We start from the raw sequence: 24074 nt of genomic DNA, 5'->3' as shown, positions 1-24074 counted from the left end.
TAATAACAGGAAAGAAAATGAGAATTTCTAGGAGCAGTTACGTTAAACATGAGTACGTTTAACAGCAATTGCAGACATCGCAGCAACACGTCAAACCCTTGCACGTAACGCAGCAATTTGGATCAGCACATGCTGCGTTGAAGCATGGTTGACAATATTCACTAAGCAGGGGAACGTCCACGGTCTTCTCCGAATTCAATTCGTCATGTAACTTTACGGGCTCAAGCATTGAATGAACTTCAGGCGCTTCAGCTACAGTTTAAAAATGATTAAATTTATTTGTGAACGCTACCAAATTATAATGTAAATTTACAACAATGTTAAACACTACCTTGTGGATCATTTTGGACATCCGCTGCTTCGGAGAGCACCGCCACAAGTAAAAAACATATTAAAGACATCAATATAATCGCAGAGGAGGAAGCCATCTTTAATCTTATAAAACACCTAGTTTCCCTTTCTTTCTTTGACACTGGATAAGTCGTTATGCAGGCGGCTTCAGCCTAAGGATTTGCGTTGCCAATTTGAGTCCCATCCACTCAGGTAAGAGCTATTTTTTTGCATAGTGCAATAATGGCTGTTTCTAGTTTTAGTTGGGAGGTCTGGATATTTCTCATGGTTAGTTGGATATTTATGTAGAGTGGAAGGAACGTTATCAATTTTATTGTAGTAAGTGTAGGTTTGTATAATTAGCAATTGTCCCAAAAGTATAAAGAGAGGCCAATAGGATTATTAAAATGGAATTGTTGAATTTTTCTAGAAGAGTTAATTGGTTTGTGGAAAACCTTGTTTTCTTGGACTGGATCATTGTGAAATTACTTTTCTTTAGATGTTTTGTTTATATCTCTATTACAAGGAACACATTGAATGTCTTATTTCATTTTAGAGTAAGTTAATTACCCAAAATTAAGAAACCTCTATAAATGGCCAAGCATATACGAAGAATACATCTCATTCATATGCAATACCAAATCCATCTTTTCTGTTCTCTGAGTAAAATTTCAAAAGCATGAACACATGCCATTTCATATGCACAATAAACCCAACTTCTGAAATTTCAATGCTTAGATGCATCCCATTCATATGCTACAGTATACCCATATTTTTCTTAAATTTCAATCCATAAACACATCCCTTTTAACCAGTTATAAACTTGGTCTGAACGTTTTTCTGGACTCTCCCTGGTTGAATCACTAAGCTCAATGGTGTATGACACGAGGTTTTGATCATTCCAACAAGAACCTTTTATACCAATGTGCAGATGCTTTAGGGTATCTCTTCAAACCATCTTTATAATCGATATCAATAAAACCAAATCGAGATGTCTAACCAAATCCCCATTCAAAGTTATCCATAAGCGACCAAGCAAAGAATCCACGGAAATCTGCACCTTCCCTGCAAAACATCATATTATCGCTTTCGGATTTTCCCTTCTCTGCTTTGGAAAAGCAATAATTAACACTGCACTTGTATCCAATAGTGCACCACAGGTACTGTGCACTATAAAGATTTATACTCATATGCTCTTTTTCTGTATAAAAGATTTATACTCATCTGCTCTTTTGTGTCTGATTACATATATATAATAATGGAGTGAAATAGATTATGAATGTTACAGTGCTTCATGAGTACCTTATAGCTTGACTATGTAGTGCAGATGCTCTGAACAGTAATTTATACGCCATGTATCATTCAGTGCTTCATCAAGCGATGGATCAGAGTTTTCCACAGGGAAATCATTCACTCCTGCAACCAAATTTTAGCGTTATGTCTCCATCTATTGAAACCAAAAATGAAATGAAAATCGATAATGTGATTTACTTACCATTTTCTGTTCTAAATATAGGTGGATTGTTATATCGTTGTTTTATGTAGATTAGCAAATCCCTTAGCCCTGGTACATACAAATAAAGCCAAAAGGATGCCTGTGCAAATGTTACAGATATATATCAGCATCTGTGGCTTTAGCTTTTAAATTAAACTACATAATTTGAGCTCAATTTTAAGCTTGAATATCAATATTTGTGTGTAAGTTTTTTTCTAAATATTTTAGCATACCTTGACTCCTATTGGCACCCCACTACACTCTGCTGTAGAAATCAAGTCAAATGCAAATCAAATGTTAGTAAGTAGCAAGAACTTCCTGGATATACTACTGGATTTGATCCTTAGTTTGTTACATGTGAACAGAATAATAGTAAATGACGAGGCCTTACAGATGAAATTGGCTCCGATGTCCCTGTTCCAGCCAGAGTTCGCCTTGGTCGGGTCCAAACAATTAATTGCGTATTGACTTGTATAATAATTCATTCCGAGGAAGTCGAAGTATCCTTTTAACTGTTCAGATTCTTGCTCAGTGAACTTTCGCAAACGATCACCGAGCCTATCTCTCATTGTAAATGGGTAGTCCCCTGACGTTACTGGATCGATAAACCTGCCATACAAAAAGTCATAGTAGAACAGAGTACTGTAAGCAAATAAGCAAATATGATGATAGAAAATTTATGCACCTAACAAAAGCCATAAAAACAACTGACCACAAAAGAATCTTATATTAAAGTGTAAGGATCCAAAACCAGAGACAAGTAATACCATCCGAGCATGAAATCAATCGCTCTCTGCGCTGCATTTTGGTCATCCTAAGATGACGAATAAAGATAAGTCCAGTTGCAGACTAATGTAAGCCCTATAAAACCCTTTTGCTCGACCTGCAAATATTTTCACAACACAAATCTCTCTTTGTGAGTCCAGCGAAAACATAGCTAAAACTGAGAAGCTGGTAAAGAAAACTTAATGAACTTTTTAAATGCACATTGCACAGCCATTTCAAGTATAGTTAGAGCACTGCTAAGTAAAAAATATTTGCTTAGATTTATACCAACTTTGGAGCTATCCAATGTTGAGAAGGATCAAAAGCCATTTTGTAACTGTTTTAGTTGATAGTGCGAATATCTCAATCTTCCAATAATACAGCTTATATGGGGATGCCTAAGGAGCAGGGCTACTTAACAGATGCCAGGCTTATTGGTCTCTGTATGCATTTCTCTTTCAGACCCAGTATAGATGTACAATTTTAGTGACAGCTAAGACAATGAGAACGCTCAAGTGGCCTAATTATCATCATTCACAACTATCATGAAGGAGTAGGATGATAGGTTTTTATTTCATATATCAAATAAAAATTCAAACATCAAATTGGGAAGATCTTACGGAAGGAGTAGGATAAGGGATTTTTGTGAAAACTGGGTAAACATTCCATTTGTATCATGAAATAGCACATATCGAATTCGCATGGGAAAGCATAATCCCAATATAGTAGCGTTTTCAAAATTGCTGCATTCATGTTATCAGAATCTACCATTGCAATAAATTTCAGCGTAGATTGGATAGCAGGATTCCAGTGAAAACAAATTCGGAAAGAGGCCAATCATTATATTCATCCAGTTATCCTATTCTATAAGGTTCATGGTGAAATCACAATGTTCTCTTGTTTAAATTGTATTTTTAAATGCAGATATGGATTCAGCAACTTAGAAAACCCTAAGGTTTTTGCAAGATATATGAATTGTGGGACTCAACAACTTTAAATTACAATTTTCCAAATATTTCAACAGATTTCGAGCAAAATCAACCAGAAAAGCTGTCCAACACAGGGCCAAAAGGTCACCCCGTTAGACTACTGCGATGGGCAATCGGAAAATCATCATCAGTAAGCTGAGATTCGAGTTAATTGGGTATCCTATTGCCTCAGAAGTTACGGCCTAATGGATCCCGGATATAGTAGCCTTTTATGCAGTACGCCTGGTAACTGCATCCTCTGTTGCATCTCTTACCATGAATGTATGTCAGCCAACTATATATTTGAAGATCAAACCCTAAAACAGAGCACTTCCCATTGCCATAATGTTTATAGCTTAACCACTGTAAATCCATTTGTACATAAATCAACATTTTTATGTGCTCTGGGGTCTTTTGACATAAATCTACATGCTGACCAATTGAAAAACCAATCATGAAAGCTGATGTTAGCTTCAATTCTCTTAGGCTTTTGTGTGTAGAATAACTACTCTACCTTGTATTTGCTCCTATATACTTCCACAGCAGCTGCATGTGCGAGAAGCATGTAATGTCCCGCTGTGTACATTTCATCTGCATCAGGTCTCTGAAAACCACAGAGGCCAGAAGCAAGAATTCTGACATCATATCCTAGGGTACAATATATAAAAGGTTCGTTGAATGTTATCCACTGTTTATCCCGATCACCAAATAGTCGGAAACATGCTTCTTCATAGGCAATGAAATCAGTCCTGCATCATGATATCATTATAACATAAAAATGAGTGATCCGTAGAGCATGAATATCAAAGTATAGAAACTTAAGTTTTGCTAATGGGGAAATCCTAATCATACACTATGTTTGGACTCAGAAATCCTCCATATTCATCCTCTACAGACTAGGGAGTATCCCAGTGAAACAAAGTGACAGACGCTTGGATTCCTGCAATCAACACCGTTCAGAGAAAGAGATGATCAGAACCTAATAAATAGGCTACATTACATGTGAGATCAATCAAGCTACAGTAAGTGAGAATATTGGATATAACCATTCTGGAGGAGTTCATTGATGAGGTTATTGTAATAGTCTACTACTTCGTCATTGATCTTTCCTTTTCCCTCTGCAATAATTTATACACATTTGGTTAATGGACATCATAGATATCAAATTCATCTGTGAGAATTAATAAAATTTGCTGCTCATTGAGAACTGTGAATGCATTTGGTGATTAATTTTGAGAATATTGGATATAACCATTCTAGAGGAGTTCATTGATGAGGTTATTGTAATAGTCTACTCCTTCCTCATTGATCTTTCCTTTTCCCTCTGCAATAATTTATACACATTTGGTTAATGGACATCATAGATATCAAATTCATCTGTGAGAATTAATAAAATTTGCTGGACATTGAGAACTGTGAATGCATTTGGTGATTAATTTTCTCTGTTGGAGCTTACTTGGAAATATACGAGGCCATGAAATCGAGAATCTGTAGGTATCCACTCCCATATCTTTCATCAGTTTTACATCTTCCTGCAGGATATATGAAAAATTATATAATGTTTTCTCATTTATGAATGAGATACAAAGAATTTAACCTAATCCCAATATCATTAACAACTACCATATTAGGAGCCCTGGAATTCTAAACCATTTTTTTTTGTGGACTAGGCCGCGGTTAGCTCTTCTATTGGATGGAAGAAGATCAATCCATTTATGGGAGGCTTATTAGGATTGTGTGAGGTTCCTGGCGTGGGAGGCTTATTAGGATTGTGTGAGGTTCCTGTCGGCGATTGTGTGACCGATTGTGTGAGGTTCGTAGTTGCCTAACTTCTCATGAAATAGCTTCCATCCTCAACTCCTCCCATGAAATTGAAACTACTGCCATGAAATTGAAACCAGTAATCAGTAAGCCGGCAAAAAAACCTAAACCCCAATCTATACCTCATAGATAACCTTAAATCGTTACCTTAACTTAACTCCCATTTCAAAAATATCTAATACCTTATAACGATGATACTGATCCACTGCTACATCACCGTTGCTTCCAGAATATCAAAGTACAGAAACTTAAGTTTTGCTAATGGGGAAATCCTAATCATACACTATGTTTGGACTCAGAAATCCTCCATATTCATGCTCTAGAGACTGGGAAGTATCCCAGTGAAACAAAGTGACAGGCGCTTGGATTCCTGCAATCAGCACCATTCAGAGAAAAACATGATCAGAACCTAATAAATAGGCTACATTACATGTGAGATCAATCAAGCTATAGTAAGTGAGAATATTGGATATAACCATTCTGGAGGAGTTCATTGACGAGGTTATTGTAATAGTCTACTCCTTCCTCATCGATCTTTTTTTGTGACTAGGCCACGGTTAGCTCTTCTATTGGATGGAAGAAGATCAATCCATTTATGGGAGGCTTATTAGGATTGTGTGAGGTTCCTGTCGTGGGAGGCTTATTAGGATTGTGTGAGGTTCCTGTCGCCGACTGTGTGAGGTTCGTAGTTGCCTAACTTCTCATGAAATACCTTCCATCCTCAACTCCTCCCATGAAATTGAAACCAGTAATCAGTAAGCCGGCAAAAAACCCTAAACCCCAATCTATACCTCATAGATAACCTTAAATCATTACCTTAACTTAACTCCCATTTCAAAAATATCTAATACCTTATAACGATGATATTGATCCACTGCTACATCACCGTTGCTTCCAGAATATCAAAGTATAAAAACTTAAGTTTTGCTAATGGGGAAATCCTAATCATACACTATGTTTGGACTCAGAAATCCTCCATATTCATCCTCTAGAGACTGGGGAGTATCCCAGTGAAACAAAGTGACAGGCGCTTGGATTCCTGCAATCAGCACCATTCAGAGAAAAAGATGATCAGAACCTAATAAATAGGCTACATTACATGTGAGATCAATCAAGCTACAGTAAGTGAGAATTATGGATATAACCATTCTGGAGGAGTTCATTGATGAGGTTATTGTAATAGTCTACTCCTTCCTCATCGGTCTCTCCTTTTCCCTCTGCAATAATTTATACACATTTGTTTAATGGACATCATAGATATCAAATTCATCTGTGAGAATTAATAAAATTTGCTGCACATTGAAACTGTGAATGCATTTGGTGATTAATTTTCTCTGTTGGAGCTTACTTGGAAATATACGAGGCCATGAAATCGAGAATCTATAAGTATCCACTCCCATATCTTTCATCAGTTTTACATCTTCCTGCAGGATATATGAAAAATTATATAATGTTTTCTCATTTATGAATCAGATACAAAGAAGTTAACCTAATCCCAATATCATTAACAACTACCATATTAGGAGCCCTGGAATTCTAAACCATTTTTTTTTTGTGACTAGGTCGCAGTTAGCTCTTCTATTCGATGGAACAAGATCAATCCATTTATGGGAGGCTTATTAGCTGATCCACTGCTACATCACCGTTGCTTCCATCAAGAATTTTGCCTGCATTGCAAAGTAAAAAGAACACGTGAACATGCATGTCCTGATAATGAGATTCCTCAAACTGTGAACCCAAAGAAGAAAAACAATCTGACCTGGTGTTCGTGAAAATGAGTCCCAGATGCTTGGGCCTTTTCCACCTTCGTTGGCAGCTCCTTCACACTGCATTAATCATAAATGCAGACAACAACGTTATGCGTTGATTTGGCATGGAAGGACCTTTACACATTGCATTTTCTCGACTGTAATTTAAATACCTTGAGAAGTAGAGAGAATATAGACTGCAACTAAGAATTACCAGTACGTGATAAGCAGAAGTTGCTATCCCAAACATGAAACCCGGAGGAAAGCAGCTCCTCCTTACTGCGTTATCACCATTAATCTCTTCCATTCTCAGCTTGGATGTATCACCAATTATAATATTCTGTAATTGCCTGCAATGGATGTACACCATTTATATATCAATGGTCAGGGTTCTGATGCAGCTTAGAGTCGCTTTAGGAAGGATAAGTGTCCTGGTGTCCATGTGTAAAACACTGGAAGGTTTGACATCTAACTCCTCACCCCATGTTGATAGCCATTGGAAGCTCACCGCCGGATAAAAGTAATCGGCATTATTAAACATTATTATTTTAACTGTTTGGATAGTTAAATATAAGGAAGAACAGCAACAACAACGGTCATGGAAAAAAGAAATAAAAATATCTTTAAGACTAAAATAAAAGAATGGGAAAAAGCAGTAAGGATGTTTGGAAAAAACAGTCACACTTCAAATTAACTGGCATAGAAAAAGTAGTCAAAATATCTTTAAGAGTGAAATAAAAGAATAGGAAAAAGCAGTAAGGATATTTGGAAAAAACAGTCACATTTCAAATCAAAGGTTGAAAGCGTCCCACCCGATCCAACGAAGCAGGGTAAAAGTGTTGACAATTGTTGATGCATAGGAAGGCCTATCAGCCTAATAAAGTGAAGTTTCTAATTTGAATATAAAGGGTATGGATCCGTATGGAAGGTTATTATGAGGAGAATGTTTTCAATTTTAATCGTACATAAGGTAATGATTACGGAGTAGTCTACCTAGGCGGTAGAATGGCCCTTTTTCCGACACCGGCCGGAAAATCGTCCGGCTCCGGCTACCGGAAATCTCTCCCTCCTCCGCCACCATCTCTCAGCTCCACCACCCTCTTTCTCCGCCACCTTCTCTGACCGCCCTGACAAAAAAACAGGATGCAGTTAGATCGCCTGACATCCCTGACCGATCGGGGATGAGCTGGAATTCACGCGGGGAGTAGAATCGCCGATTCGAAATGGTCACTCCCAATTCTAGCATGAACGAAATTATAGCGGGTTGCAGAAGCTTTCAGATGCCGATTAAGGCTGGGAACAGGGGAATTTAGTAGTTTTTTGAGTTTGGTTTTCGAATTTTTTGTTACAGGATCGATCAATATCTGGGTGTATATTCAGTGTGTATGTAACAGAGAAAAGATCAATGCGTTGTGGAAAGTTATCGGTGGAAGGTGAAGCAGAAGAAATCGCTGTCTCGCCAAAGGCCTGTTCCCGGCAAAGGCATGGGAAAAGGTCGAACCCTTATTCTTCGAGAGGGCTTAACAAGTTCAAGAGTGTCTATGCCGAGCTCTCTGCCAGAAGAGAATATATTGCCAGAAAGACTGGTGCGCCAGAGGCCCTAGTGAGGTTCGCTTATTCAAAGAACGGATGGATCCCGGTTGTGGTGAGAGGCAGAGGGGTAATTGGGAAGAAAAGCAGTGGTGCGGGTGCTGCTGGGGTTTCGATCCTGGGACCTGCTGTGAACAATAATGGACAGAAGGGCGGGGAATTGAGGAAAAAAGATGCAGGAAATCAGATTAATGGCTTGTCTGAGAGTACTTCGATTTCTGTGTTCGATCCGAGCAGCCATAGCTCGATCATGCCATGGTCTCGGATTTTCAAGACTACGGCTTTTGGGGTTTTGGGTTTGAGTGCGATATGGGTTAAAAAATCGTCCTTTCCTGCGGCCGCGGCTATGGCCTTGGTCATGGCAGTCGGCAGTATGATGTGCATGAAGAAATATATTTTGTCTGGGGTTTCATGGTTCGCAACGTTTTTCAGAAACCCTAGAAACCCTAAAGCTAGTCAGAATGGAGGGCACGTCAAGGCAGTTGCAGAACAAAAAGACATTGATAAATTCAGCAGAAGAATCCCAAGACTAGTCCTTGCTATCAGTGCGCCTAGCAGCCCTGCGAGAGCTCATGTTCAGCGAACCCTGATCTCCGTTACAGCTTCTCCTAGGGTTGTGAAGCCGAACATCAGCAATCATGAGCACAAGAGTCTTCATCATCAATCTAAAGTTAAAAAATTCAGAAGGTATGTGTCCATGGATAGTCGGCCCGCCAGACCCACGAGAGAGTATAGCTTCTACAGGAGGACCAGACCGGCCATGACTCACAATACCAGAGTGGATGTAGCTGCTATGATCACCACGCTGCTTTGTTTGGTTTTCCTCGGCCGGCTCTGTGCAATTTTCTTCACATGTTCCTGTTGGTATCTGCTGCCAATGTTGGGAAAACATTTGAATAAGGAGAAGTGATAATACCGGGACTGTGGATCTTCATACCAGTGAGAACGGGAAGAAAGCGATCAGGGATGGATTAGTGCAGGGGAAGGATAATTGATAAGATAAGTTACGTTATGTGATGGGGTTTAACATTTAGAAGGGGCATTGATTACAATAGAAACAGTAATAAATGGTGGATCTTGAGACTCGAAGAAACCATGGTTCCCTTGTTTTGCTGGAGTAGATCTTCATGGGCAAATACAGGTCCATGGTTCCAGAATTGATTGCAGCGGCCTCGACAGTGTGGATATTAGATTGGCCTGGGTACAGGAAGGTCAATGTGAATACAGTGCTATTGAGGAAGGTTGGATCAGCCTGAGTACAGGGAGGTCAATGTGAATACATTCCTGTGGAGGAGGCATAATTGACAAGGTTAGTTGTGGGAACTATTTTCCCCTCTGTGCAATTTTCTTCACACCAGAGATCAATATTCAGATGCCCGGACATACTTCAGGCAGTCTGAGCCTACTACTTACATCAATGCTCCACTGGTTGGCGCCCTTGCATTTTTCCGTGGTCATCCTTCCTAGCCAGTATGTGAAAATTAATGTGCACCAAATTCCTCTCACAGAATTGAATAGTCTACCTAGGTTGTAGAATGGCCCTTTTTCCTCATTTTCCGAAGAAGTTAGATAAAAGTGTCATAGTGCACAATGAAGCAGTGTCAAGTTAGTGGTTCAGGTCATTAATTGACAAGAGGAGGGATCATCTACAGCACAAATGACATGAGGAAGGCATCAAAAGCATGGACAACACCATGATTTCTTATGTAAAGGAGACAAATGTGTTGGTTGGTATGGACAGGATGTAACCTCTGCTCACTATTTTTCTGAAGGCATATGAGGTTGGTTGTGCTTGTGTGATGCATTACCCTTCTGGTTACTTGCTTATGGTGGCCAGCAACTCTTTTCTATGTTCTGGTATAGTTTCAAGACTTCACTGATTTGAGTGCCATGAAAACCAAGGCCAGTTCTCGACAATGGAGCACCCCACTCATCAAAACAGTTCTAAGCATATCCAGTTCTGTTTCTAGTGGTTCAATTTGTTGGCTTTGAGATGCCAAGACAATGCTCTGTACATGAATGGCTACAATCAGCCTCTGTAGGTGATGTCCACTTGTGAGGGAACTTTGGACACTGAGTTTTTGTAATCAAGAAAGACTCATAATTATGTTGTGGATTTAATGTATTATGGGGGAGCATTGAAGATACCGATATCAATAAATCTGTTGTTTTAACATTTTAGGAAACGTTTTAATGGGTAGTTGTATGTCCTGTCAGGGAGTAATCTAGAAAGTTCCTTGTAAGTAATCTGGAAAGTTTCATGCAATGTACCCAACATAGAGGCATGGAGTGTATAAAAGGAAGCTAGATGCAAAGTAACAGATGGGAGATTGGGTGAGACAAGATGCTCCTCATGGGCAAAGTTTATCCTTTGTATTTGTTGCAGGGACAGTTGGTTAATGAATTATTTGTCTTTGTTATTCTCCCTAAATCTGTGTTGTCTCATCTGAATACATTTTTGTTTTGCTAGCAACTTTTCGTCTGTGGTTTTATTACATAATATAATCTAGTTTATCTCCGAGTGTTTATTTTGGAACACTTGGTCATCATCTTCATGATCCTTCATGCAACAACTTATATCAGGAAAACCATCACTTACCTATTAAACACAAATAATGTTCATATAAAAGTTTAACAGTGATATAGAACCAAAACAGATCGCCAAATTCTAAAGTGCATTCATTGACCTTCAGGCATGTGACAATACATACAAAAATTGGCATGCCATCAATTAACTTGAAGGACAGAGCTTCACATGCAAACAAAGATTGTTGAAAAGCTAAGTTGCACAAAATGTGGAAATGTGTACAAGTTTCTGAAAAAAGGAAATAGAAGATCTGAGATGTGAAGAGAAATGACACACTTCAATTTTATGCATCTGATACACCATAGGCATCAACTTCAAATAATATCAAACAAAAAGTGCAAGGTATAGCACTTGCAAAGAATGTTAGGTAAATGTCTAGGGCCTATATATCAACAAATGAAACAAGACTTTGTAGAATCAACACATGCGGAATCAAAATGGTACATGGAAATATAGTGTGTACCTAGTGCATCTCATACAAATGCATCTAACTAGTGCTACTGTAGAAATTTGTGCAACAAGTTCTAGGACATGCAACTACCTATCTCAGTAACTTGATTAAAATTAGGTGACAAGTTTGATTAATGAGCAATGTGAGATATGTTCGATTAGATTATTTATGAGTCACTTAAGATTGAACAAAGAGACCAGTTCCTTCATAACATTGCTCAAATTACAAATTAGAAACAGTTGCAAGTAGAATGCCAAGTCACAAGTTAAGTAACTGCTGCAATGGAAAAGTTAGTACGATGAGATGGCATGATATCAAATATGAGAGATATGAAATATTGCTTGCAAAATGAATAAAGCTTGTACTTCAATGATATGACAATATTTCAGCAATGTGACCAAGTACAAGAGCAATAGTGGATAATTGTAAATGCAACAAGATTAGAAGCCCACAGTTTTCAGTAGAATGCTAAATGAGATGATGCAAGACGATATGAGAACTGCAAGACGCAGATTAAATTGTTTCACTGAGCTCACAATTATGTTTCAACACCAAACCACTTGCAATCAATATTATCAATTAAAGTATTTCAAAGTCACTCAATGAAGCAGCATTGGAAATGATGCCAAGGTGATTAGGTGAGCTTTATTATAATTTTCTTCCACTTATGGAGATGTCAATTGTAAACAAGAGAAATTTCAAACTTATGCAAGCACCATGATATGAGTACTTTGAGATGTGATTAACAGTGATTTCAAATGAGGCAAATGCAACAAGAGCTTAATGTGAATTCCAATCACGAAATGCAATTTATGACTATGTAATGATAAGAGAACAACAGAAAATGAAATAGGATAGTAGCTAGCTAAGAGACAGAAGCCTACCCTTGATACCTTGACAATATCACGATTAATGCAATTACCAATCTGTTATGCTTTCGACTGCCACAATAATGTATGAGAAAACCAATGTAGGACTAATAAATGCACCAGACCCTAAGATATACCAATATTAGTCCACTGTATCTACTTATTACTGTGATGAAATCAGCTCTCAAGATCATTCACAAGATGTGTAATAACCAAATTTAGAGCTAAGAACAATGCAAGGATGCCTTTGTGAAGAGAGATCAAACCACTGTAAGTTCAGTTCAGGCTTCTGCAACAATGATATCAGTCCTGTAACAATCAAATCAGTCATAAAACATGCATAAGATAATAGGCAAAACACTTGTGATTTATCTTGCAATTATTATGGGTTATTTTAATTTATTAATGTTTTTGGGTTTATTATTAGGTGTCAATTTTGATGATTAAGGTCACTGTAATGTATTGCTTCAGAACTGGTTATTGTGGCAGTCAACAAAGGTGGGAATGCGAGGCCTTCCCTTGATGACTGTTATATCAATGCGAGCCCTCAAAATTAATGTTTAGACCATAAATGAATATTGTGATCCCTCCTCAAGGCAACACAGACCTGGAACCACAATTATGTTAGCCCTAATGTGACAAAAGGATATAGATCAGCCCTCAAACTCCTTGCATCCAGGGTTAGAGAGGATCCTAGGCCTTTCGGACAGGACTAGAGACCAAGATTGATGTATCAATGAGTTCCCAAAGTCAAAATAAAAGTAGAAAACCTTTTCCCAAGTGAATGCTAGACCTGCAATCACCCACAGTTAGCCTCTAGGAGTCTAGACAAATTTATGAGCATTCAATGGGTCAGAACCCTGCAATAATCAATGAAATCTAATGCCAAACCTTGGAACAAGCCTGCAACAAAGTCAAATCAGCATGGAAATGGAATGCAGCTCACTTATAACCCTTCCAAAGGATTTGTGCATTGAGGATGTTGTTTCATCAGTTTTTCCATGGTTTTAACGTGACATTGGCTATATTTGTGAAGGAGAAGTGATCTAGAGAAGGTTTGGGACTTATGATTGTTGAACAACAACGTTATTGTGGAAGAGAAAATTTAGGGTGACAACTTTTACATGATAATTGTGCAGCAATAATCCCATCACTTGCACACTATAGTCCTGCATAGGGTATGTCTTAGTGTCTTTTGGGCTTGTTTAAGGATCTAAAATAGTAGACAACACTTTATTCCCAAGTTTATTTTTAGCATATTAGATAGCAAGATCAGTGGGCATGGGTGTTTTGAGAAGAATTTGTTTACAGCCTGTTGGTGATTTAGTTTTGGCAAACATCAAGTCACTCAGAGTTAGCACTACATGTAGAACTTATTAGTCCAGTTTGATCCTTTTTCCCTCATGTTTAAGTGAGAAAATAAGGTCCTACAAAGAAATCATATCGTAAAAAGTGTCTAGAGAGGACCATATAGAACCATTATAGATCCAACAACCAATGTAGATAAAATTCCTTCCTCCCCCCACCCAAATTGACCTGATAAGACCTTCATTTAGCAATCCCAGCATGCAAAAGGAGAGTCCTACCTAAGGTCACAAGTATTGTCTTCTTTCCTATTTGTTACTAACCATTCTTTGGCTAATCTGAATTCTTCTACTTGCAATATTGTAAGATTAACATCCAGAAAAATATTTTTGGGTAGTGAAGCAGGTTTCTTCTTGGAATTTCCCTCTGACGAGGAGAACCAACTCATGTGGGTAGAGTCTATTTCTATTCAACCCCTTTCTAGGTTGATGTTTCAAATCAATGATGTCATGGATGAAAGAAAATCTACAGAGGATTTGAAAAAAGAGAGGGAAGGTCATAAACTCTTAAGATTCAATTACTTAGCGCATTGGATCCACTCTTTTGTATACTTGGCTTACACAACAACCTACACAATCAGGGGAACCTTCTTCAACTCTACCATTTGGACCCAGGATTTAAGGTCATCAACTTGTTTATGTATGAATTGTTGACGGGCCACTGCCTCATTTTTCGAATTTTCCTACTATGAAATAACTTAGGCTGCCTATATTTGACATCAGCCTCCTCATTATGGAGGTTTCCCATTCCTTAGCCTGTCACAACCTCTTTAATGCAAACTTGTTTTGTACCACAGTCTCCACAATTGGGGGAGCCTTCTTCACTCTACCACTTGGACCCAGGGTTAATGCTCATCAACTTGTTTATGTAGGAATTGGTGATGGGTTGCTGCCTCATTTTTCCAATTTTTTTCTTCAAAATATATTAGGTTGCTTATCTTTGATAGCAACCTTCTCTTTATGGAGGTTTTCCATTCCTTAAGGGTGGCTTGGAGGTGTCATTTTATAAATGTTTTATTTGTTGATTGAGTTGTTGGTTTCCAACTTCGATTTCTCAAGCTTGTTCTCCAGTCTGATTTTCTTGTTCCTCTTGAGTTTATTGACTTGCTTCATGAGGGTCTTGATCCCATAGTGGCACTTGCTCTGTTAGGTTAAACACCAAAGGAGTGGTATATGTGATACATATTTTTTGTATCATTTTTGTTTTGAATTTTTGCATGTATTAGTGTCAAATCTAGTTGAGTTTGTTGATACACAGGTCCTTGATATTCACTTTGCACTAGTTTCAATATCTTTTAGTTTTTGACCTTAAAGATGAGGCCTGCGGTTGTATGAGATGCACTAGGTACACACTATATTTCCATGTACCATTTTGATTCCGCATGTGTTGATTCTACAAAGTCTTGTTTCATTTGTTGATATATAGGCCCTAGACATTTACCTAACATTCTTTGCAAGTGCTATACCTTGCACTTTTTGTTTGATATTATTTGAAGTTGATGCCTATGGTGTATTAGATGCATAAAATTGAAGTGTGTCATTTCTCTTCACATCTCAGATCTTCTATTTCCTTTTTTCAGAAACTTGTACACATTTCCACATTTTGTGCAACTTAGCTTTTCAACAATCTTTGTTTGCATGTGAAGCTCTGTCCTTCAAGTTAATTGATGGCATGCCAATTTTTGTTTGTATTGTCACATGCCTGAAGGTCAATGAATGCACTTTAGAATTTGGCGATCTGTTTTGGTTCTATATCACTGTTAAACTTTTATATGAACATTATTTGTGTTTAATAGGTAAGTGATGGTATTCCTGATATAAGTTGTTGCATGAAGGATCATGAAGATGATGACCAAGTGTTCCAAAATAAACACTCGGAGATAAACTAGATTATATTATGTAATAAAACCACAGACGAAAAGTTGCTAGCAAACCAAAAATGTATTCAGATGAGACAACACAGATTTAGGGAGAATAACAAAGACAAATAATTCATTAACCAACTGTCCCTGCAACAAATACAAAGGATAAACTTTGCCCATTAGGAGCATCTTGTCTCACCCAATCTCCCATCTGTTACTTTGCATCTAGCTTCCTTTTATACACTCCATGCCTCTATGTTGGGTACATTGCAAGAAACTTTCCAGATTACTTACAAGGAACTTTCTAGATTACTCCCTGACAGGACATACAACTACCCATTAAAACGTTTCCTAAAATGTTAAAACAACAGATTTATTGATATCGGTATCTTCAATGCTCCCCCATAATACATTAAATCCACAGCATAATTATGAGTCTTTCTTGAGTACAAAAACTCAGCGTCCAAAGTTCCCTCACAAGTGGACATCACCTACAGAGGCTGATTGTAGCCATTCATGTACAAAGCATTGTCTTGGCATCTCAAAGCCAACAAATTGAACCACTAGAAACAGAACTGGATATGCTTAGAACTGTTTTGATGAGTGGGGTGCTCCATTGTCGAGAATTGGCCTTGGTTTTCATAGCACTCAAATCAGTGAAGTCTTGAAACTATTATTTTTCACAGCAGGTCCCAGGATCGAAACCCCAGCAGCACCCGCACCACTGCTTTTCTTCCCAATTACCCCTCTCCCTCTCACCACAACCGGGATCCATCCGTTCTTTGAATAAGCGAACCTCACCAGGGCCTCTGGCGCACCAGTCTTTCTGGCAATATATTCTCTTCTGGCGGAGAGCTCGACATAGACACTCTTGAACTTGTCAAGCCCTCTCGAAGAATAAGGGTTCGACCTTTTCCCATGCCTTTGCCGGGAACATGCCTTCGAGTTCGACCTTTTCCCATGCCTTTGCCGGGAACAGGCCTTTGGCGAGACAACGATTTCTTCTGCTTCGCCTTCCACCGATAACTTTCCACAACGCATTGATCTTTTCTCTGTTACATACACACTGAATATACACCCAGATATTGATCGATCTTGTAACAAAAAATTCGAAAACCCAACTCAAAAAACTACTGAATTCCCCTGTTCCCAGCCTTAATCGGCATCTGAAAGCTTCTGCAGCCCGCTATAATTTCGTTCATGCCAGAATTGGGAGTGACCATTTCGAATCGGCGATTCTACTCCCCGCGTGAATTCCAGCTCATCCCCGATCGGTCAGGGATGTCAGGCGCTCTAACTGCATCCTGTTTTTTTGTCAGGGCGGTCAGGGAAGGTGGCGGAGAAAGAGGGTGGTGGAGCTGAGAGATGGTGGCGGAGGAGGGAGAGATTTCCGGTAGCCGGAGCCGGACGATTTTCCGGCCGGTGCCGGAAAAAGGGCCATTCTACCGCCTAAGTAGACTACTCCAATGATTACACACTAAGTAAGAGAGTATAGAGAATAAAAATTAAAATAAATAAATTATAATAATATTAAAAAATAATTAAATTTAATTGATCTGAGAGTTTTATTTTATAATTCAATATGAGAGATGTGTAAATATGTCTTTGCTCAATATTGAGTTGACATTTTTTAAATAAAATAAATAAATAAATAACACAAGCATATTTTTGATCTGTTCAATTAAAAGTTTTATAAAATATAAATAATCTCACTTTGGGTGGTGGCAAAAAATGGATAAAATATTTCACTCACACTCAACTATAGTTACCAAATTCAAATTTGGATTAGAAAAAAATCCACTATAGAATACACATCTTACAACATTAATATATAGTTTATTTATTTACTTTAAAAATTAATAATAATATAAAACCTCAAAGCTAAAGTTCAATGTAAAGAATGATATACTGGATATTAAAAGTAGGTTTGGAGTGATCCCCACATGCTAAGGAATGAAGTGTGTGTACATATTATCCTTTGTGGTTGACCACATAAGGCGAACCCTTCTAATTGAATTCCACAATAGTGATCCTATGTTTTATAGTGAACCATAATCACTATAATTCAACTTAGTAATTGTAATCATCCTAAAATAAATTATGAGTGAAAAAATGTATTTTAAAAATCTTGCATTGTTTAAAATATAAAATTTACCTTTAAGTACAATGTTTTAACATAAAACTTCCATTTTTTTAATATAAAAAACCAAGGTTATTTAATTACAAATTTTTAATATAAAAATATTATAAATTTTTTTAATATAAAAACAATGTTTTAACATAAAACTTCCATTTTTTTAATATAAAAACTTTGGTTTCTGGTATTTTTAACATAGATGATTTCATCAGCCAAATAACTAAGCTTTCCATCATAAATAAAATATTTCAAATGAGATATAATAAAAAAGCAAAATCAAATATAAATATAAGTGTTTGGTTTGTTTAAGTAAAAGTTTAATAAAATATTAATAATCTTACTCTTTGTTTAATTAAAAATATAATAAAATATCAATAATCTCACTCTTAACTATCAAATTTTACACTTAGAAAACACTTTTAGCTAGAAAAATTATACCCCTTTCAATTCTTACTAAATACATGATTAAAATATATTTATACTAGTTTGTAATCTTAAACTACTAACCACTTGTAAATTTTTTACCCAAAATTCATTATTGCAGCTCAAAGCATTCCGCGGACTTAGATTTACCCTCGAGCCTTCTACAATGGCGTTATATTAGAGGAATTTGTTTCTACTCCAACATAGAGCTATTGCCCCCCATGAAAGCATTCACCGGACTCAGATTTACGCTCGAGCCTCTACAATGGCGTTATATTAGAGCCCCGGACTTGAGATTTATCCTCGATCCTTCAACAATGGAGTTATATTAGAGGAATTTGATTCTACTCCTAGATAGAGTTACTGCCCCCCATGAAATTCTATGGCCAAAGCCGCAAGGACAGACTTGAACGTGGTTACTTAATCTATGGGAGACTCACGTTGTAAACAAATCCACGCTACCAAAAGCTTACAAGCATGGAGTGTGCAACTCGTTTAGCACTCTATATGTAATGTGAAATATGTGCAGTCCACACAAAGAAATGTGGCTAAGGGATATATTTTCCGTGGGGAATAACCACTTTACAAATAACGCTAGCAGAAGCAACTATTTGTCTCCCGAGGCGCGAGCAAACATCAAGCAAAATAAAACTTGAAGGGAAATTCTACCTGCACTGTCTTCCAAGTGAATCTTCGGGCATGTTGTTCGCCGAATGCGCCCAGAGTTATAAGCGTAATTCTATGCTATGAGCGTTAGAATCAGAAGAGAAAATCCTGAATTTGGATATGAGGAATTACGCGGGTATAATTCCTTTTGTTTACAGGCGGCTCAAACGCAGCAGCAGAGAACACACGGGATACCAACATCTGGGCCGGGAAAACGATGAAAAACGTACAAGAATAGGAGTCGCAAACAGGAGAAAAAGAAGAAAAATAAAATCCAACAGTGGGATTAGCGGTGTACCTATCGGTATTAAGGTTTTCATAAAAAGATCGGTGGAGAGAATTAGAACTCTTTTTTCTATGGCGGCCGAGAGTAAATACCGTACTCATGCAATGGCATCGTACTCCTGCCGGCGTTCTCCCGGTGTTGATTCGTATTTTTGTTCAAAATATTTGAACCAGGCTGGAATATGGGATCTGGATAACATGGACACTTTATAGTTGTAATCATTCCTCTGTGTCTCTGTATTCCCTACAAAATGTCGAATATCTCTTCTTTTGAATAGGGACTTTCAAATACATGTTTGTAACTTCCTTGCTTTCTTGTGAAGCAAAATAAAATAAAATGAAATAAAATAATATATATTTATATATAAATATAGATATATATATTTATATATAAATATAGATATATATATTGTATTTAAACTTTTTTAATTTTTTATAAATCATTTGAATTAAATCCATGTTTGTAACTTCCTTGCTTTCGTATAAAATAATATATTATTATTTTTTTTTGTTTAAGGCTCATTAGTATTTTTGATTGTTTACCTAGTTGATGGGCTTAATTCAAACCATGAAACTGATAATGACTCGTTAAAATAATAATAATTTTTTATATTAAATTATATAATAGGATTATATCTCATTTAATTCTAGACATTTTTTAAAATAGAGATTCGTCAAAAATGTGAAATTGTTATTCCCTTATTTAATCAATAATAATTTAATTTTTGAAAAACTATATAAATGTTAACGGTTATATGTGATTTCTTTATTTATGAGATACAAATTTCTTTGTAGAATAAGGTAATTTTTTAAATTTAATTCTGTAATTTAAAAAAAATTATAAATGTTTGTTATATTTTTTTATTTATATGATGTTAGATAGTTTAAAAGATTTTATGTTTTGAATAGATAGGTTAATTATTTGTTAAAAGGACAAAATTTTTAAATATATATATTATATATATATATATATATATATATATAAAATGTTGAAATTAAAAGGAAACAAATAATAACTATTGAAAGGAGATTTTGATTATTAAAAATTGAAAAACTTATAAAATAGGCAAAAAATTAATCAAAAAGATTTAAACTAGTGTATATTTATCTTAATCTTAGATTTATCAAGCACTAAAAGGGATTACATCTCTCAAACTAAAAACATATTTTAATCTTTCCTTAAATTAAGATGGATTTATACCAGTTCTTTCTATATGTGTGTGTGTGTATATATATATATATAACTTCAATTGAGCATATCTAGAATTATTGGGAGGTAGGAATAGATTCCTCCATGTTCACAACATCAGCAATAAACATATATTCCTCATATGGAGAGTGTGTGTATATATATATATAATAAAATGATTTTTTTAATAATATATTTTTAAATGCATGTCTCATTACAACTTTCTTTATAAATATATATATTTGATATTTTTTTTATAAATAATATTTTGCCAACAATTTATTTAGGAGTTGTTTTTAGTGTGACGTTTTGGAAGCTTTTTCGGTGGATTTTTCCGCTCTAATTTCTCTAAAATTAGGCAGGAACTCATTAGAATCACAAGCTTTACGGGTAAACCCTGCAAAATAGAAGTGACATACAAGTTTTTCATGGTGTTGAATCTATATATATAGTCAAAAAACTAGTTTAAATAACACAAATCAAAATTTCACTGGAACTCCAAAAAGTGGCGCACTATAGACAATTCCATTTATTTATACATGCATCTAATTTCACATCCTTCTTACTTTATGTTAAAAATTGAATGAATTACACAATCTTTTTATTAAGAAGTAATTGAAATTTCTTACATTCATAAAGTAATACTAATTTATTTAAAATAAATATTTAAATATTCTAATAATGGTCAATATTAAATATATCAAATATATAAATAAATATAAAATTTATATAGAGATACATACGTTAACATAGACCTTCAAATATTTTATTAAGATCTAAATTAAAATTATTTAAAAGAATTAAAAGAATTATATGTTTTTTTGAAAAATAAAAATATAAAAATCACCACAGATCTACATGGTGGCAAGGAGCAGAAAAGGAACACTACACTGTCATCAAAGAAGAATACTCTCCAGAAGACTCTAAATCATAGGAAATCGAGCAAGAAAGAAACAACTCTCAAGACAAGAAGGGGGAAAGCCTCACCCAACAACAAAGAGTGAACTCGACAACCCCTCAAGTTATGAGGGTTCGAATACCGCACAAAAAAAATCTCCATTTAACAGCAAAGCAGATCTCCTAGACCAAACTTCTTCTCCGACTATCTTCAAAAGGACGAACACAATACGTCGCGAAGCTAAGACACCAATTTCCCAAGAATCAAAAGAGATGAAGGAGAGGCAAGATAAAGAAAGTTGGAAGATCGTAGAGAAAAAAAAGAAAGCTATAGCACCAATCTCGCCAAGAAAGACGAGGAGCTAGACAATTAGAAACTAAGAAAGAAAATTATAGGTCCGATAAACCAATTTGGTCTTAGTGGACAGTAACCATCATCATCATCAAAAAAAAAAAATCTACTTTCAATTATTTTTCTTTTCTATATAAAAAAAAATTCAAAATCATTATATAAAATATATTTTTTGATATAAACATTGAATACTTTATTTACTATTGAAATTGAAATACTCTTTTATATATATAGAAACCAAGTTTAAAATAACATAAATAATTACACATATGCACATATTACCCCGTAGAATAAGTGGAACACACAATAAAAAAAATTTAATTTATTAAGAAAACAAAGGTTGAAAATGAAAGTTAGCCAACAATGACTTGAACTAATTTAAAATAAAATAAATATATATAAATATTTGATCAAAAATTGAAAGTTACCAGAATTATTCTATGTTTTCGAGTTTTTAGTTACAATTTTGTGATTTTGGTTTTTTTCTTTAAATTATTCATTTTTATTGATTAAAATACATTTTTAAATGCATAAATAAATTTAACACTTCAAAAAATATCTTTAAACATTTAAATTGTGCAAAGTTCATAATTTCTACAAATCCCTACTTAATTTCAATAAAGTTGAATAAAAAAAAAAAAAAATTTAATAAAAAACTATACCAAAGCATAAAATAGTTAAATTAGGACATATATATATATATATATATAATAATTAAATTATGACATAAATGAATAAGTAAGAAAAAAATTAAAAAGATGCACGAATAAACATTGATTCCATTAAAAGGAACGATAGTTCCGGATGCTGAGGAAAAAATAGGACAAACGAAAGTCAATAAAGAAAGGAAAAAGGGTGTGGGGAAAATGAGGAGGGAAAGTGTCATGCCCCTACACCTGCGGTAGTCTTTCAACCGCTTGTAGCGAGGTGCGGCACCACCGAACGCTTTCTTTTCACCAATACTAACATTCATGGACTACGCCTACTTCAACATTAACATACTTAGTTTGTGTTTCGCAACCAAGTAAAAGCATTATCCTTTATACTTAATGAAGCCCATACTCATTCATTATCCATATGCAATTAACCGAGAACAACAATTGCAAACAAGTATAAAGGGGAGGGGCAACTCCCCGTAATGTGAGTCTGCCCAACAATTTTATTAAGAATATCAGCTTACAATAAACCAGTGTGTCTTGGCCGAACCAAGTCTCACACTTGACCAAATTTTACAATAGACAGGCCACCTGCCTTTTTTACAACATCTTGTGCACCCTTGCACGAAGGGAGGTGCTCACCCGAGCCACCCAAGATCCCTTAGCCAAGTCCTACACAAAACCGTACACTAGAATTCACCCCAGGCACACTAGCCCAACCTTCGCACTTCTTTTCAAGACTTCCTTCAAGCGTACAATCCTCCTGCGCATGAGATATGCGCAGCTCCCTCTTGCGCACTTGTCTCTTGTCTTATGCGAAGGTGTGAGAGCGAATTCGATGCCCAAATGACTTCGCATTCCACTCCTTTTATACGCATGGAAGGTCACTGCCTCAACGCTTGGCCGACCTCCAAAATATTCAACACTTCGCCCACTTAGCGCTCATCCTCACCGTCGGCTCGCCCGATGCGTGGGTGCGCTCATGGTCGGCTCGAACGCTGTCCTCCCACCATATATAAACGCAAACATTCTCCATACTTGCGCGCACATGTCGTTATGGATGGCTCGTCGTTATGGAGCGCTGCGTCTTATACTTAGTCGATTTTTTTTGTGACGGAGGGAGCGCATGCCCGTGCCCAAGAACACAGGGCGTTACATTCTCCCCCACTGGAAATCGTTGTCATCCTCGACAACATACCATCTCGGTAGCCACCCACCAAGATCATCATCATCCAGGATGTCGACCTTTCTACACAAGGCAAACATCCTTGCAACATATGTAGAGACTCTTTCTCCACTATGTCTCGGCCTAATGACCACTGCCACTAAGCTCCCCATACCAAAGTATGTATCTCCATAATCCATGCTCAGGTCCATGGAAACTCCATCCATCTCATCTGCAACATGTTGTCCATATGTGTGTCTCCTCCATGTGAAGAGACCATCTCCTCAAACCAACTCTCGATGTGCCCCATTCAGGTCCATGAAGCCTCTTCATCATCTGCAATGTGCCATCCTCAAGTCTCCATAGAAACAAGTATGCACTTGTCTCATCTATGCATGTGCTGCCCATGATCCTCGATCAAATTAGCTCCCATGTGTAGAAAGTACTTGAGTCT

At 36.5% G+C, this 24074-nt stretch overlaps 2 pseudogenes; one reads left to right on the top strand and one right to left on the bottom strand.

Moving 5' to 3' along the window:
• Positions 1-1226: 1226 nt before the first annotated feature.
• Positions 1227-7434, bottom strand: LOC149153906 (beta-glucosidase 12-like; annotated as a pseudogene).
• A 916-nt stretch (positions 7435-8350) lies between these two features.
• Positions 8351-10993, top strand: LOC149153905 (uncharacterized; annotated as a pseudogene).
• Positions 10994-24074: the final 13081 nt, after the last annotated feature.

This window comes from Pinus tabuliformis, chromosome 9 (genome assembly GCF_031772625.1).
Source record: "Pinus tabuliformis cultivar Carrire ecotype Pingquan chromosome 9, CPIR1, whole genome shotgun sequence".
Classification (NCBI taxonomy): domain Eukaryota; kingdom Viridiplantae; phylum Streptophyta; class Pinopsida; order Pinales; family Pinaceae; genus Pinus; species Pinus tabuliformis.
The sequence above is the reverse complement of the archived record's forward strand: the minus strand, read 5'-3'. Positions and strand labels throughout refer to the sequence as shown.